At 51.0% G+C, this 17758-nt stretch overlaps 1 long non-coding RNA gene across 2 annotated transcripts; it reads left to right on the forward strand.

Moving 5' to 3' along the window:
• The first annotated feature begins 1670 nt into the window (after nt 1-1670).
• Nucleotides 1671-17109, forward strand: LOC124082761 (uncharacterized). 2 transcript variants are annotated; one of them, XR_006848461.2, is made up of 3 exons: nt 1671-1956; nt 2086-2198; nt 15234-17109. It is a non-coding gene; the product is annotated as an uncharacterized LOC124082761 (long non-coding RNA). The 2 variants fall into 2 exon arrangements; XR_006848462.2 differs by having other exon boundaries at nt 16549-17109.
• The last annotated feature ends 649 nt before the right edge of the window (nt 17110-17758 follow it).

Below are 17758 nucleotides of genomic sequence, written 5' to 3' on the forward strand. Positions count from 1 at the left end.
CATAACTAATTAAACCATTCTAAGTTAACTCTGAGCACTGCAAATGCACTTCCTCATGACAGACCTATTGCAGACATCCCCTCTGCATGCTGAGCTTGTGCCAGATTTAAAGTCTCAATCTGAGGCCTTAAGTCCAGCAGATGCACACGCACTCAGACCACAGAGACCAGGTCAGGAGCCCACAGATGCTTCTCCGGGGGTGAGGTTGGCAGCTGGCTGAGGTGAGGGTCCTAAGGAGAAGTCCTTTTCTCACCAGAGTCCAGAGGCTGCTGTGGAGTTTGAGAGTGGTGAGTGCGATGCAGAGGACGAGGCAGATGAGAAGAGTTGGGGTGTCAGTCCAGGTCCTCATCACACTCTCAGGCTTGTGTGCAGCAGTGTCGGCTGGCTGAGTGTCGACTGGCTGAATGTCGGCTCATTTGCTCTATTATTTATATCAATTTGGGGAGCTTCTGCTCGCCTTTTGGGTCCCTGTCAGCTGTTACCATGTTTCTTAGGGACATCTTGCATCTCAGGGTCAGGATGGAAGGCCTGGTGGTTTCCGCCCTGATATTACCCTTAAGGCCATTCGTACACAGGGTCCTCCAAATGTGATACCTAAGATAAAGGACAACAGCGTCCGTGGGGCCAGGAGGGGTGGTTCCCCCCACACACATTATGTCATAAGAAATCGAGTGAGATTTTTAAGTACAGGGACAGCCAGGCACATTAAGACCTGTGGGCATGGCCCAGTGAAACTTGTGACCTGGGGATTTATTTTATTTTATGTTTTTTGGTTCTGCCGATTAAACCCAGGGGTGCCTTACCACTGAGCTGCGTCCCCAGCCCTTGTTTGTTTGTTTATTTATTTATTCATTCACTGAAGTTGGGAGCTTGTTTATTTTGTGGAATGGCTGGAGGGGGAGAATGACCCAGAGAATGGGGGTTCCATTCCTTGCTGGGTCTCACTTCTGGGTTCTGGTTTCCTCATCCATAAAATAGGTGCCACCTGAACAAAGTCCAGGGCTCCATTTGGACCAGCAGGTGGAGGGCCACTCTCAGGAACAGGTCGGGGTATCCTTGAGAGAAATTCAGTCCTTGCTGAGGGAATTTAAACCCTTCCTTGGGGCAGCATCAGAGGAGAGGGAGAGCTCCTGCTTCCCTCCACCTGCTTCTCCCAGTGGAAAGCCCTTGGCCCCGCAGGACCCTCAACCCCTGACAGCTCTTCCCCCCACAGCCCGGCAGGTCCCCTGCCCCCTACTCCACCTTCACCCCAAGACACCCAGCCCCCTCCTAGCCACCGGGGTCCCCTGAACAATCCCACTCACCTCCTTACGTCTCCCCAACAGTGAAATCCTCACACTCCTGCCAGGAGAAACCCACCATCCACCCATGTCCTGCAGGCCACCCAGCCCCCGCCACTTCCCCACTTCCTCTGGGTCTGGTGAGCCCCTTCTGAGGTGCCACAGGCTCATCACTGTGCTGTCAAGCCAGGCAGAACCCACCGGTCCCCCTCTGTGGTGAGATCTGTAGAGAGGGCAGGAGGTGCACAGCGTCCACACCCTCGGGGGGGCCCCTCCGTCACTGGTCACAGTGAGACCTCGGGGGCTTTGCCCAGAGTGCTGAGCTCTCCAGAGTGGCCAGCGAATTGGCTCCGCCCCCTGAGGTCTGTCTCCTCAGGACTATCCTGGGTTGGCCCAAGGAGCCAGGAGGACGGCTTCGTGTGCCACCCTGTCTAGCTGGGTCAGCGGTCACCAACCAGGAGCTTCCGGTGGCCGGGGAGTGTGGGATGGAATGGAATCTGTTCTCAGCTGTAACTCGCACCACAGGGGCCTGAAATCTGACTTAGCACAGAAAGGAAGCCAAAGGTCAGCGTGTCCTTGGCACAGGGCACAGCCCCCAAACAGCTGTGTGGGGGAGACCACTGGACAGCAGTGTGACTCCCTCCTGACCTCGCTGCCTCCCTCACACAGGGAAAAGGTGTGCGTTTGGGGAGGGAGGGGGGAGGGCTCCTTTTTACGGTTAGTATTTCTTTTATGTTTTATTTTCCTCACTTACTCAGGAGTAGATTGGAAGCAAGGACGAGTCTTATGTTTCTTCCCACTCCAGAGCAGACGCCACAGAAGCACTGAGGGCGCTGAAGGTATTGGCCTGGGTTGACTTTTTGCCTGTGCTATTGAGGTCCCACGGGCAGATGGAGTGCACATCCCCATGGTTTGGAGGTAAGGATCCACCCTTAACCCCGTCCACACCATTGATTTATCTGCCATCTCCAAAACCTCCTCCTAGCTCGTGTGTGTGCGCGTGTGTGTGTGTGTGTGTGTGTGTGTTCCTTTTGTGATGACAGCATATTGTTTTCTGTGACTATACTGAAATACCTGAGGCTACAACGTCTAAAGGAAAGAGATGTGTTTGGCCCATCAGTTTAGGAGCAGAAAGTCTAAAGAACATGGTGACAGCTCTGGTGAGGACTTCGGGGCACATGGCATCACAAGGACAGGAGCATGTTTGACAGGGAGGGGTCACCTGTTGAGACAGGAAGTCAGGAAAGACCCCCCTCGGCTCTCTTTGTGCATCTTGGCCCCAGCCCATTGGATGGTGAGACCCACATTCAAGGCAGGTCTGCCTACTCAGTTTGGGGACCTTCAGGCCAATCCTCTTTGAAAACACCCCACAGACACACCTAAAATAATGATTTACCAATTCCTTAGGCATTTCTCAATCTGACCAACTGACCCCCCAGAGGAACCGTCATGGGACCTAATATCAGATCCTCTTCTGGGCTCCTCCCCCACAGCCCTGCAGCTCATCCTGTGACTCAGGTCGGGGATCTCAGTGGTGGAGGCCTGCCTGGCCTCCATGAGGCCTGAGGTTCAACCCCCACAGCGCAGTGAAAAACCCAGGTGTACTTTCTTAGCAAATTTGTGAGTACATGACCAAGGTAGTTTAATCTATATTGTGCAGGAGAGCTCCAGATGTTTTTTTGGAATAAAGGAAACTTTGAACCCTTTTATAGAAACCGCCTCATTCCTCCCTCCCCAGCCCCTGGAACCACCTCCATGCTCCACCTCACCGGCCTGGACGCTCAGATCTCCGTGTAAGGGAGACCGTGTGCTGGGCGTCCTTCTGTGCCTGGCTTCTTTCACGTACCGACCAGTTAAATCCTCCCACTCCACCCATGCCCTGCAGGCCATCCAGCCCCACCACTGTCCCCACAGAGTGTCCCCAGGTCCCTGCGCAGTCTCAGGTGGCAGAGACTGAATATTACTCCATGGTGTGCAGATACCTTTTCTTTGTTCTTTTCTTTTCTTGGGGATTGAACCCGAGGCTTAACCATTGAGTCCCATCCCAGCCATTCTTAATGTTTTATTTGAAGAAGGGTCTCACAATTTGTTTTGGACCTTGCTAAATTGCAGAAGCTGGCTTTGACCTTGTGATCCTCCTGCCTCAGCCTCCCAAGTCACTGGGATGACGGGTGTGGGCCACAGCGCCCCCCCCCCCCACACCACCTTTTCTTTATGTATTCTTCTCTTCGTGGATGTTTAGGTTGCTTCATCCCTTGGCTAATATGCATAATGCTCCTACAGGATGCAGGGATCTCTTTGAGATCTGGATTGCAATTCCTTTTGGTACTTACCCTGAAGTAGGATAATGGGATCAAATGATCATTCTGTTTCTTTTCTTTCTTTCTTTTTTAAGGAAACTGCATGTTGATGTCCGTAATGGCTGGACCAATTTACATCCCCAAAACATACAGGGGTCCTGTCTTTCCACATCCTGCCAGCTCGTTGTCTTTTTTTTTTTTTAATACAATAACCATCCTAACAGGTGTAGGATGCCATCTCCTTGTGGTTAGGTCATAATCCCATCCCATCGTGATTAGTGAGGCTGAGCATCTCATGTGCTCACATGAGGTTCAGCATCTAGCTAAATCCTTTGCCCATTTCTCAAATGGGTGGGATTTGGGGCTGTGGATGAGGGTTAGGAGCTCTCTCTAGTCTTGACACTAATCCTGCATATGTGATTTGCAAATATCCTCTCTCATTTCATGGAGCTGCCGTTTCACTCTGGGAAGTGCCCTTTGGTGCCCAAGTTTGTGATTTACATGAAGTCTGATTTATCCTTTTTTCTTTTGTTGAGTCTCTGGTGTCACACTTGAGAAATCACTGCCAACTCCCATTCTGTGAAGCTTTTGCCCTGTTTTCTGCAAAGAGTTTCACCAATTTATTTTGCTTGGGTCTCTGATCCAGTTTGCGTCACTTTTTGTACATGGGGTTAGGGAAGTGTCACCTTCGCTATTCTATCAGATGTCTGTCGGAGCTGCACTAGATGAACATGACTCTAAGTCCTGATGCAGCGGATTCTGAACAATTCCTGCTTCAGTCTGGCAGGACGGTGCCAGGTCACAGTGACTTGGGCGTTTTCCCAGCTCAGACAACAAGGTGTGGCTCAGGAGCAGGCGTCCCCCACTGGGGCTGAGCTACCCTCACCTGTTCCTTTGCAATCCCACCCCTTTGCCCTTTTTGGGATAGAATGTTCCATGGAACCTCCCTTTGTGTGTCCCCTATATAAGAATAAAGAATTCCGATGGCTCCCTCTCTTTCCACGGACACTTAAGGTTGCATAGCTGACTTGAATTATTGAATAGGTGCTTTCTTTGTTGTTTTCTTAAATTCTTGAAATAATCAAATTTTGTGAACCCAGCATTAGGTCGCCAGCTAGGATAGATGGCAATAGATATCTAACGTCCCCAGCACCATTTATTGAGGGTCTCCTTCTGAGCTCTGTTCTCCTCCATGGTTGACGTCTGTCTGTATTCCAGTACCGTGCAGTTTTACGGTAGCTTCGTAGTCAATTTTGAAATCAGGCAGTAGGGTCTGTCAGATCAGTCGGGGCAGGCAATGGCCAAAGGAGGCAGATTTAAAAGGGCCGCTGAACAGGCTTTATTGAGATATCACTCCCGGGCGGAACTCGATCAGACCCACAGAGGGGACAGGGGAGGGGTCTGAGGAGAAACCACGTGGAAGCTCCACTGGACTGGACTTTTATGGGGCTTACAGCAGGAAGGGAAGGGCTTGGGACAGGAAAAGGTGTTTCTAGGGTCCCTTGCCCCCTTGAAGTTGGTCAGGGGAGTTGGCTGAACTCCAGGACTGGCCAGGGGGTCCTGCTGATTGACAGGCGTTAGTCAGGAGAGCTGGCTGATTGACAGGTGTTGCCGCCGGCATCTGATTGATGTTCTTTCCTGGCGCAGGCTGCTTTGTTCTAAGTCGCCACCAAGTCGCCACCAAGTCGCCGCCACCAACCTAACATTCCAGCCTTTTTGGTGATATAGGGCGGTGAATTTTGTCTGGCTACTTCCTGCTTGTTTAGGGGCGTCGTAGGGGGGAGTGGCTCGGGTGTAGGTTCGGTGGGGAGGTGACTGTAGGGGTGTAGGAGCATCTGGTTGTAGGTCACTCTGGCAATTTCACTCACGAGCTTTCGAGCGAACCTAAGGAGGCAGGGAGCAATCATTAGTAAAAGCCCTATTACTAAAATAGGAGTGAGAATGGGAGTCAGCCACACAACGAGGGTTGAGTTTAGCCAGCCTGGCCAGGGGTCATTTGATGGCTGCTGTTTAAGCCTTTCACCCAAAGGACGGCGGGTGTCAACATTCTCTTCGACCAATCCAGTTTCATTGATATAATAGCAGCATTCTTCTTTCAGGAACAGACAGTTTCCTCCTTTATGTACTGTCAGGAGATCTAGAGCTCAACGGTTCTGCAATGCGACTTGGGCAAGAGATGTTATTTGCCTTTGTAGGGAAGTTAGAAGTGGCTGATGCTTCTCCTGCTTCCCGAAGTTGTTGTTCAAGCTTCTGAGTAGTGGTTACTGCATAACCAAGTCCTCCTGCCCCGAGTTCAGAGGCAGCGAGGGAGGAGGCCAGGGAGAGTCCAACTACTACTGGTAGAAAGACAGCCCTTCTTGTCCTGGAAAGGGAAGTGGTGACAAGCCATGTTAACTCAGCCTCTCTGTACAGAGTTAATTGGGGACCAAGGTGGAAGGAACACAAAAAGGAAACGGCATGTTGAGACTTAGACTTTTTGTTAGGGTACCATTGCACCAGAAAAATAACCCAGGGGGAGCAAAGGGTTAAGGAAGAAATTCGAACAATCTGGTCACAGGGTGCAGAACCTGAGGAAGTGTAGAAGTTCCCTGATGAGTTACGAAAAAGAGGTACTTCCTCAAAGGCTGGAGAGGGAGGTCCTTGGGGTCTAGATGAGGTATTGAGCAGAAAATCAATGGGAATCGCAGTCAGTGGAGTACGATCCAAACCTGCGCAGAGGAAACAGTCTAAAATGTTATTTACTTTGGACAAATTGAGAAGCTGAAGGCCCTGACGTATTAGGGCCACCCATGAGAAAGGGTCAGCTTCAGGATGGGCACCTGCATCCAGCTGGTGTTGGAGTTCCCTCTCTTGCTCCTGGATGGTTATGTGAATTTGAGGGAGCACTTGTATATAAGTTCTCCATATTCTGATAGAGGCTGAGGGGTGTTTGGCAAAACCCCACGAATAAAATTTACCATCAACACCAGAAGCCCATTTTGGGTTCCATGGGTCCCAAATAGTCAATTTGGTGTATGCTCGATTCTCATAGCAAGGCTTATCTAGGAAGCGTCTCTTGCATGAATTATAAGGGCACCCGCCATAGGTGTCAGGCCAGCGCTCACAAGATTCCTCAGTTTGGTCTGATATGAAGCATAGCATTGCTGAACATAAGTGGGGTGAGGTGGCCCGGTGGAATCCAGTAACATTAAGGGTGACAGCCCGATTACAGCCAGTGAAAGGGCAATCTCCTTGGCCCATAAACTGAGAGCGGGTGGTGCCATCCTGTTGCCATGTCGCTTGGATGTAGAAGCGCCATCTGTGGGTTGGGATAGAAGCTTGAGAGAGAGTAATGATTAGTAAAAGAAGGAGAGGGTTGGCGAGAAACTTCCAGTTTGGTGGGCCCCAGCATGGAAGTATGATTGTATGGGGTCATTGGGGGATGGGGAGCCTCCAAGTGATGTTGAGGCCTTTGGAGACTAGTTGAGCAACCTGAGAAGTGAGGGCTGGACCGTTGTCTGACTGGATGAAGACAGGAAGTCCAAACCTGGAAATGCTCTGCTCAATGAGGTCGGAGGCGACGGTGTCAGCAGTTTCCCTGGAGGTAGGGAAGGCTTCTATCCAACTGTAAGAGAGTGCTATCCCCAAATCACAAACAGTTAAATCCTGTGTCAAGGCCTGACCAAAGAGGTAGGGACTGTCCCTGAAGCCTTGGGGTAGGCCTGTCCATGTCAGCTGTTGAGACCTAAAGGATGTAGGGTCTTCCCATGTGAAGGCAAAGAAGTCAGGATGGAGGGGCACTGTAAAGAAAGCAGTTTTAAGATCCAGGACAGTAAAGTGAGTGGTCAAAGGAGGGAAATGAGAAAGAAAAGCGTGAGGGTTGGGAACCACCGGGTGGATGAGAATAACAGCCTCATTAATTAGGCGGAGGTCCTGGACTAAGTGATAGGCTCCCGAGGGTTTGCGTACCAGAAATATGGGAGTGTTGCAGCGGGAGTCTTAGGGACTCAAAGGAAATTTAGTTTGGTGTTTCAGATGGATACGGACGTGCTTGTAGTGGGAGGCTATAACCAGCATGGAGATGTCCCAGATCTGGGGATCAACTGGTTCAGGGGGCAGTGGCACAGTAGGTACTGTCAGGTCATTAGAGAGGGTAAGAATTAGAGGCAGAAGGAGAAGAGTGGTTGTATTTTTGGGGTGCAGTTGGAGGGTGGCTCCTAGTAATCGGAAAACATCTCTTCCTAGGAGAGGAACTGGACAAGATGGAATGACCGAAAAAGAGTGAGTGAATGGGAGTCCCTCCAGGGCACAGGCCAGCTTAGCAGTTGGGTTTGGGGAGGAAGGTTTGCCATCAATCCCCATAACTGAGACCTGGGAAGGAAACAGAGGCCTAGCATGGGCAGGCAAGACAGAATAGGTAGCCCCCATGTCCACAAATACGGTTATGGACTTACCTACCCGCTGCCTGGAGCATTACCCTGGGCTCAGCGAGGGTGATGGGGGTCTTGAGTCTGGGCTTCTTCAGTCTTCTGCAAACCTCAATAGTTCAGGAGAAGGACTGCCTGACTGGTCATACCCCTGCGTAGAGGCGCCGAGGAAGGGCCAGCCATGGGGCAGTCACTCTTCCAATGTCCTGTCTGCTTACAGGTGGGGCATGGCCTGGAGGGAGGCCGTGGGTCTGGGCATTGGCGAGCCCAGTGACCTTCACATCCACATTTGAGGCAAGCCTCTGAAAACTTCTGAAACTTCTGCTGGAGACGTAGGCCTCAGGGCCACTGCCAAGGCCTGGGTTTGGGGTGTTACCTTCTTTTCTGCAATGGAGCCTGCTTTAAAGGCCATTTTCACCAGATCTCAGATAGGGGTCTGAGAGTCCTCCTCAGCTCATTTGAGCTTTTTCTAATATCATGAGCCGATTGAGTAATGAAATGGGTTGCTAACACTGTAGCCCTGGTGGGAGACTCAAGATCCAGCTTAGTGTATTTGGTTAGGGTCTCTCTCTGTAAGGCGGTTGAGAAATAAGGCTGGATTTTCATCAGGATTCTGGGTAATTTCCTTCAGTTTATCGAAGTAAACTACCTTATTAGTTTTCAATCTGGGAAAGATCTTGAGATGTGCATTTGGAGTATCCCTTCAGCACCAGCTACTTCCCTGAGAGGACACAGGAACTGTGGGTTATCTGATAAGAGGGATCAGTGGGACCGCAGGAGAAGGGAGGGGTGAGTGGGTGGAGGTGATCATGGCTGTAGGAGAGGAGGAAGAGGAGAGGAGTGGAAGAGGAGAGGGGAAGGGTCTTATCAGTAGAAGAGGTGAGCAGAGTGGGGGAGGAGGCTCCTAGGGATCTGCAGATCCCACCCACTGCAGCCAGGTGGGACCCATTCTGCCTGCCTGTTGGAACCAGGGCAGCAGAGGGAGGCATGCATGGGGAGCCAGGAGGGAGGGAGGAAGGGCGCACCTGTCTGGTGGCCAGGCAGACTGGAAGCACGCAGACAGGGCTGCAGGCAGTGGCTGCAGAGGTGGCAGCAGGGAGGAGGAGGGGACACGGTACCACTGGGAGGGAGAGCAGACGGGAAGGACAGGAGCGAAGAACAGAGGGAAGGAGGCAGAGGGCAGGTTGGGAGCAGAGGGCAGGATGGGAGCGAATCTCAAAAAGCCTGAACATTGTTTCCCACTTCCCTGCCCAGCGACAGAAATTGTCCAACTCAGTGAGGGTTTAAAATCAACAGTTCCTTCTGGGGGCCATTGTGACCCATTGTCTCAGTGCAGTAAAATACCAGGCGGTTCTTGAATGAGCCCTAACTTGGCAGAATTTGAATATAGACACCCAAAGGACTTTGGGATCTAAGGAGAGGACTCTGCATTTCCCATGACCTTCCGGCACCCTTGGGGGTGAGTGGGAGCAGAGAAAGGCGTCCCAAATTCTGTCTGCACTCACCTACGGACAGATACGGGCCAGGGCGGAGGTTGAGGCGTTCCTACAGGCTCCACGGGCCCCAGTGGTTAGCCAACCTGGTTGGCGGGGGGCTCTCAGGAGGACTGGGACGTCTCCACAGTCCCCGGAGCCCTGAACAGAACGGGCAGGGCCCATGGCACGCGCGTGACTTATGGATAGACCCCGCGGACAGACAGAAAGAAAGGGTCTGGAAGGTCAGGGGAAAGGAGGAACTGACCTCAATCCTGTCAGCCGGATGAAGGGAGAGGGAAAGAGTGGCTTAGAAATTTCCAGGTTCGTTTTAAGGGGGGAAGGGATGGGCTTCAATCCCCTGAGGGAGAAGCCCAAAGATCCCTTCCCGGGTGTCGGCACCAAGATGTCAGAGCAGTCGGGGCAGGCAATGGCCAAAGGAGGCAGATTTAAAAGGGCCGCTGAACAGTGATATTGAACCCTGAACAGTGATATTGAGATATCACTCCCGGGCGGAACTCGATCAGACCCACAGAGGGGACAGGGGAAGGGTCTGAGGAGAAACCGCGTGGAGGCTCCACCGGACTGGACTTTTATGGGGCTTACAGCAGGAAGGGAAGGGCTTGGGACAGGAAAAGGTGTTTCTAGGGTCCCTTGCCCCCTTGAAGTTGGTCAGGGGAGTTGGCTGAACTCCAGGATTGGCCAGGGGGTCCTGCTGATTGACAGGCGTTAGTCAGGAGAGCTGGCTGATTGACAGGTGTTTCCGCCGGCATCTGATTGATGTTCTTTTCCCGCTCGGGCTGCTTTGTTCTAAGTCGCCACCAAGTCGCCACCAAGTCGCCGCCACTGACCTAACAGGGTCCTCCAACTTTGTTCCTCTTTTTCAAGTTTCTTTGAGCTATTCGGGTTCTTTAAGGTTTCTTGTGAATTTTAGAATGAAATGTTTTATTTTTGCAAAAAACATGATTAGGATTTTGATAGGCTCACGTTGCACCTGCAGATCCTTTAGGGAGTACTAACATTGAAATAATATCAAACCTTCCAATTTATGAACAATCTTGTCTCTTCATTTCTGTGTCTTTTTTTTACCCCCATGTCTTTTGGCAGTGTTGCATAGTTTGCAGTCTACGAGTCTTTGGTTTCCTTTAACTAATAGTTTGGAGGTGGTCCCTGTACACACCAGTCTGCTGACCCATTAGGGTGGTGGCCAGGGGCCAGGGCTAGGTGCCATGATGGTTTGGAAGTGGAGTCCCCCCACCCCCAAAGCTCACCTGTGAGACAAAGAAAGGTGTGGAGGGGAAATGATTGGGGTATAGCCTTAACCTAATCAGTGAATTAATCCCTGATGAGACTAACTGAGGTGCTAGGGGGTGGCTGGAGAAGGTGGGAATTGGGGTGTGGTTTGGGTGTATTTTTGGATCTGAAGAGTGGGGTCTCTGTCTGCTTCTTGATCTCTTGTGAGCGGTTTCCCTCTGCCACACGCTCCACCATGATGTTCAGCCTCACCTCAACCCCAAGGAATGGAGCAGCCCTTCTATGGAACAAGACGCTCAATCCTGAGCCCTCAAATAAACCTTTCCCTTCTTCAGGGTGCTGCCTGAAGAAGGGTCCTTCAGTCACAGCAGCGGAAACCTGATAAAACAGGTGCCAGTTCCTTTTGCATTCCTTCCCTCTGGTTGAGGCCTGGGCTTCTAAATGACAAAAGCTTCAGTTTTACCCCAGACAAGCAGGGTGGGGGACAGGTGCGGAGAGGGGAAGGGGCCTTGGGCTTATTTTCCCTATCCTTCACTCTGGCCTGGAACAGGGTGAGAGGCAGAGAACAGTGCATAGGGTTGACTTGGAATCCAGCTCCCAACCCTCCAGCCCTGGAGCCCAGGAGGATCCAGCCCTTTCTTTCCTTTCCTTTCTCCCCTCCCCCACCCCACCTTGACATTTGGCCTTGGCACATCACCCTGCTTCCCAGGCTCGGCTCTCACTGGCAGACCAGGGACACGGCAGGGTGACTGCCGGGTTGCAGGCAACTAAAACACTCAGGGGTCATTCCGGGGGATCTGTGCTCCGGGGGATCTGTGCTAGTTGGCCTCCCACAGGTGACCTCATAGCAGTCAAAAGACACCCCCACACACTCACTGCCCCCAAACAGCTCAGGCAGAGCCTGTGGTGGGTCAGACTGAGACCTGCTAAGCCATTATGTGGTCACAAGGACAGGGTGTTCCTGGGCACAGCCCTCCGCTGTTCCCCTGGCCAGGTGGTCTGTGTAAGGACAGTGCTCCGTCTGGGCTCAGGAGGGGTCTCCCTGGCCACTGTGCAGCTTCCTCTGACCCCTGCACAGTGACCCTGGGCCCTGCATGGCACAGGGGAGAGGTTAGCTTGGGTGTTTCTGGGTCAAGTTCAACACTCACCTTCCTTCCCAAAGAACTTTAGAATCCAAGCTTTAAGAATCTCAGAACCGCAAGGTACAGGATCTACCCCTGATGCCCCATGGCCTTACCTTGGCCACTCTGTGGCCCCCTGGAGGCTCAGCCTGGGGCCTCATGCACCCTGCATTCTCCTGCCCACATTGGAGGACCCAGGCCCCAGACAGGAGGGGCTGGTGACTTCTCTTACTGATGACGTCACAGGCCCTGGAGCACGTGGCCTTGGCTGCCCCAGGGGAGCCAGCAAATGAAACCCCAGTCCCCCAGTCAGCTCTGTGATGTCCTGCGCCTGCCTGTTCCTTCTCTCTGGCCAGCTGGCCTCTCCTGGCCCCACAACCCCTCTGTCACCAGACTCCACAGCTTATCCTCCTGCCTGAAAATCCACTTCCCCAAAGGGCACTCTGCCCACCTGCTGTGCCCACAGAGGCCTGGCCAGTGTGGCCGCTGCCAGTGGACATGAACCCCGTGTGCTCCTGGCTGTGCACCTGGGGTCCCCTGGCCCAGCAGCCCCACTGTGCTGGGCGCTGAGTGCAGAGAGAAGGGATGGGGAAGACGCGGCCCTCTCCTGGCTGAGGGGCGGCTCTGGGGTTCAGCAGGAGCCCCACGTCCCATGCTCAGTCTTGCAGGTGGGGCTCCTCCTCTGTCTCCTGATGGGAATGTGACCACGGGTCCCTGGCCACCCAGCTAGAGCCCACCTCCTGTCCCTGCAGGGCAAATGGCGTGCCCAGGGCCACAGCAGGAGGGCAGGGCTGGTGTGCCGGTCCCTGGCAGGGGGCTCCAGGGCATGTGGATTCTGTCCTGGGCCCACCCCCAGCAGCTCCCTGGAGGAGATGACATCACCCCAGCAGGGCAGAGGTCCTGATGCCAGGGAGGGAGACGCAGAGGGACCATTCTCAGTGAGGGACGGGGAGCAATGCCACAGGGTCGTTTCCAGAAGCCCCCTGGAGAGGTGGTGGACATCAGAAACGGACCTGTGGCTGGAGCAGAGAGGGCTGCTCAGTGAGGACACCCAGGTGCCCACCTGGGGGACGAGCTGCTGGGGACGTGTCATTTTGCACAATGCTCTTCCTGTGGTCCCCGGGCCAGACTGTTCCACTCCTGACTTGTAGAGGACATTCCTCAGGGGCCCGGTCCAAGGGGACCCCCTTTTATGAAAGCCCCATTTCCTCCTTGAGGAGAGGACCATGAAGAGGGAATGGAACCCCAGCTGGGGACCCAGAGAACCCTCCCCCCAGAGACCTGCCCAGGGAATCTCCTGACTGCATCTGCGGGGGACGCCGTTCTTTCTCCTACAATCCAGGGCTGGGAGGACATGAATTGAACAGGATGGAGACTGGGGTCTCTGATCTCCATGAAGCCCACCTGCAGGGGGACATAGAACAAGGGTGGGAGAGGGACCTGGCATGGGCCCTGGACCCTGCACCTGGAGCTGCCTGATACTCTGTAGATTCTCCCTGGATTCTGTGAGCACGTCAGAGCCCACACACTCTAGCTGTGACCACATGCACACAGAGGTTCCCGTAAGCAGGCTGTGGCCACGGGCACATGATTTTCATGAAACAATACATATGTCCTCGTTACATAGGACACACACTGGTATTTTTCATTCTGTGCCATTTCCTCCTGTGACAACTGAGACCCAATGCGCTGACTTCACGATGCACTAAAATGATGTGACTTGGGCAGAATAAGAACATCCAAGCTAGCTGGGCACAGAGACCACACCTGTAATCCCAGCAACTCAGGAGGCTGAGGCAGAAGAATAGGAGTTCAAAGCCAGCCTCAGCAATTTGGTGAGGCCCTAAGCAAGTTACTGAACCCTGACTCAAAACGAAATATAATAAGGGATGGGGTGTGGCTCAGTGGTTAAGCACTGCAGGGTTCAATCCTGGTACCAAAACCAACAATCAAAATGGAGAACAAATAATAAAAAACCCAAGCTAGATCCACAGCCTTCAATTTATGGCCATTTTTGCTTACACCAGACCAAGATGAGCTTGTTACTTGTAACCTGCTAACTAAATGTGCCCCTTGATCGTCCTTCACTTACATTCCAGCCCCTGCCCTCGTCCACCCCTCGCCTGGCCAGGCTCACGGGCCACAAGGAGTGTACTGCAAAAAGCATTCTTTTCCCCTTCATCTGTAGAAAAGCGATGTGGGCTTCTGGGGGGTGCTGTGAGGAGGGGAACTGTGTCACACCTGGGCTCCAATCCCAGCCATCTTGGTCTCAGACCCCGTGACCTTGGGTGAGTTCCCTGAGCCCAGGAGTCTCAGCCTCAGCAGCTGTAGAATGGAGAAAGCTCCCTACTCATGGGAGGAACCTATGGACCCAGGAGATGAGGTGTGAAATGTCCCCAGCACAGGACTCCACAAGGAACACTGTACACGTGACAGCTCCCAGCCCTCCAAACACAGGAGGAAGAGCACCCTTTGTCACTTGAGGTGGGAGCAGTGTCAAGAGTCTCCAGCTGTGCGGGGTGACGCACACTTGTAATCCTGGGAGGCTGAGGCAGGAGGATCATGACTTCAAAGCCAGCCTCAGCAACTTAGCACGGTGCTAAGCAACTCAGTGAGACCTGTCCCCAAATAAAATACAAAAGAGGGCTGGGGACATGGCTCAGGGGTTGAGTGCCCCTGAGTTCAATCCATAGTACCAAAAAATAAAAATAAAAAGAGTCTCTCCAGCCTCCCGTGACAGTCAAGCCCTGTGCCTGTGTCCCAAAACAGGAGGACTGGTGTGCCACGGTCAAGGTCACACACTTGATCTTTACAGAAGGGAGAACATGAGGGCTAGACTTGCAGTAGGACGAGGCCAGCCGTCTGGCCAGCCAGGCCTGAGACGTGGAGCCCTGGGCCTTGTCAGGGCTGCTCTCCCCTAGTAACGGCTGCTCCCTGCTCCACCCAGCGGGGCTGCCAGATCTGGAACAGCTTCCAAGCAGAGCTGGGGGCAGGGGTGCAACTCTGACTACATTTGGAAAATTCTATCTCCTGGGAAGCCTCAGTTCAAACACCCCCTGAACACTTCCCCCAGGAGAAGGGCTCCTGGTGTTGGGAACCGCAGGGGGGCCCTTCTTCCAGAACCACCCGGTCCCTTCCCTTTGCCCCAGGTTAGGGGGAGGCTGTTGGCCACAAAGCAGGTCCCAGCACCGTCAGTTTATGACCTGGGGACCAGAATAGTCTCCCTTCTAAGGTCTGACAGGACACCCCATTGGCCAGGGGATGTTCATCAGGGGGGCAAAGCAATTCTTGCTGTAATATTGTCCCATCAGACCAAATGCCTGGGTGACTGGCAGAATAAACAGCTGTACCCAGAAAATAAAAGGGCAGAAACTAAAGCCCACCTGTGCTTCGTGGGCAGCCTCCTCCTAGGGATCCTCAGGGAAGCCTAAGAAACGGGAGGAAAGGCCCCGCCACGGCGTATCCATGAGCCTAGTGGAGGAAAAGGGCCCAAAGGAGCCTCGGGACCACCGACAGCAGGAAGCCGCTTAACGCTGACGGCATTGTATAATGAGAAGCAGACAGACAGTCAGACTCAATGCCTGTCCTCCAGCCCCGGGACTGCAACGTGGAGGAAAAACGATTAAGGCACAGTGTTTTGCTTTTTTTGTATATGCTGGGTTGTCCAACCCTCTCCTGGGATGAAATTTGTGTGTCAATTAAATGCACAAATAACATTCCTAAAGTCTGTGTCACAATATGAATATAAGAGTCACAAACTACAAAAAAATAAAAGAAAAGGATATGTATGGAAATACATTTTAGTATGGAAAATTGGAAGGTAAAAAAAATGTTTCTGGATGAGAAAATATTTTGGCTGGTTAAGTAATATTCTAAAGTCCAAGAAGAAAGGGGACGAAACTTACATGTAAATTGTGAATGTCTAAGTCGCAGAATGTTTGTGGAAGGTAAAGCTCAAAAAGTGTGTTTGTGATTAAATTGGCTATAAGTGACACAGTCAAAGTTATTTGAATTTGAATGTACTGATATAAAAATCTGAAACACAGATCTATTCTTATTATCACCATAATTTAATTGTGTTTGTGAGGTTTTATTATTTGTGGAAACTCAGTCTTAAAGGAATTAGGGTTTGTACCTGTTGTACAGCCTTAAATGATCACTTTGTAACTGGTCAAGGAAACAATTGTTATTTAAGTTATAACAATATTGTTGACACTCAAAATATATGTGACTAGGTGTATGTAGGCATCTGAGAACAATACCTGTCTAAGCCCTGTCTACTTGTTATGTAAAAGTTTATAAAATGAAAGCTTATGTAAGTTTGCCAGCAAGATAAGCAATAAGTGCTCCCTTCTATACATTATGCTCTCTTTTTTGACATAGAAGGGCCACACTGTCATTCGAAGTCCTGTCTTATATCTGTTTGCTTTAACTAAGCCAACTTCTGGTCATTAACACTGTTTCCTAAATGTGGTAGAGATTTAAGGCTACTCTTGGATTTTTGTTAACCCGTGCAAACCTGTGATTATTGTTACTGTACACTCAGGATTGTAAATTGGACTTTAAAAGTTAAACTTAGTTAAATGTAAAGCTTAGGAGGGCTCTTTAACAAGTTGGTGTTCTCCAAACTAAAACTGGGTGTAGCAAGTGTCTCGGGTTTATAGAAAAATGACAATTTTGATTGGTATTTATTCATGTCATTTGATGTTTTATAGCTGGATAAAGTAAACTGCTGTCAACTTTGCGTTACTCTTCACCCTGAAATTGAATTTTAAATGCATTTTTGGAAGACAATAAGGAGAGCCTGTTCTGTTCAAAGGAGACACTGTAAAACATGGAAGCATTCTGGCACTTTGTCCACAAAAGGAAAGTTACAAGCTCTCTTAGCCTCTCTTTGATTCATGTTTCAGGTGTAATGTTGTATTGTGTTATTTGTGAAGAGCCCACCTTACCTGAGATAAGGCTCTGCTTCCCACCTTACACCATTTTAAAAATGGCTCCAAAAATGTCTAGACTTCAGCCCATTTAAAGTTGTATTCAGAAGTTGATTTTTGTTGTAAAGATTGCTGTGCTTTCAGACAGGGAATATAATATGTAACTAAGTAAAGGTTCAAGATTATAAAAGCCATTTTTTTTTGGTTCATAGTTATTACACAAACTGAATATGTTTTTGCTCTGTTAATTCATTTTGTATTTTCCTTGTAAACTTTGTAACTGTTGCCTTTTAGTGTTTTGCAGAGGTACTGCTCATTGAAAATAAACAAACAAACAAACAACCATGGTTAATTTGAGATAATAAGTCATCACCTACAGGACAGACAGTATATAATGCTGACTTCCAGTACTAATACTGACTTCAATTAAATGAAAGGGGTACGTGTAAAATTATAGATGTTGAAGTCATAATCCGTTATTCCCTCTTTAAGCCTGGTGAAACTTTCTTGCTGGGTATTTACAATCAAAAAGTTGGAGACCAAAGTGAAGGAAGTAAAAGGGCCAAGGAAAAAGCATTCAACATTTTGGCCCTTACCCTTCAAAGGTCAACCAGGACCCAGAGAATGACAGGACCCCTCTCTGGACCCTGCAACGGTAGTGAGTTACCTGATCTACTGAGGGAGATCAAGAGCACCCTAGAGAACAGGAAGCCAACCAGTGCACATTCTGCAAAGTGGAGGGACAGTGGAGATGAAAACGTCTCTGATGCTTCCAAGAGAAGCCACATATGTTCAGCTGGACCCTGACTTATCCTGGCAAGTGGCACCACAGATAGAGGAAAGCTAAAGGAGCCAGGAGGCTTCACACGTGTTCGCAAGGGTGATCTCTGAGGAATCTCAAGTGACTGAAGAGTAGATAGGAACAAGGTCAGTTTTGACCAACTGGTCTTAAACACCTGGCAGGAGAGTAGAGCCTAAGAACAGTCCTACA

Source organism: Marmota monax, unplaced genomic scaffold, assembly GCF_021218885.2.
Source record: "Marmota monax isolate L192 unplaced genomic scaffold, Marmota_monax_Labrador192_F-V1.1 WCK01_AAM20220418_F8-fsc00051, whole genome shotgun sequence".
In the NCBI taxonomy this organism is placed as follows: Eukaryota; Metazoa; Chordata; class Mammalia; order Rodentia; family Sciuridae; genus Marmota; species Marmota monax.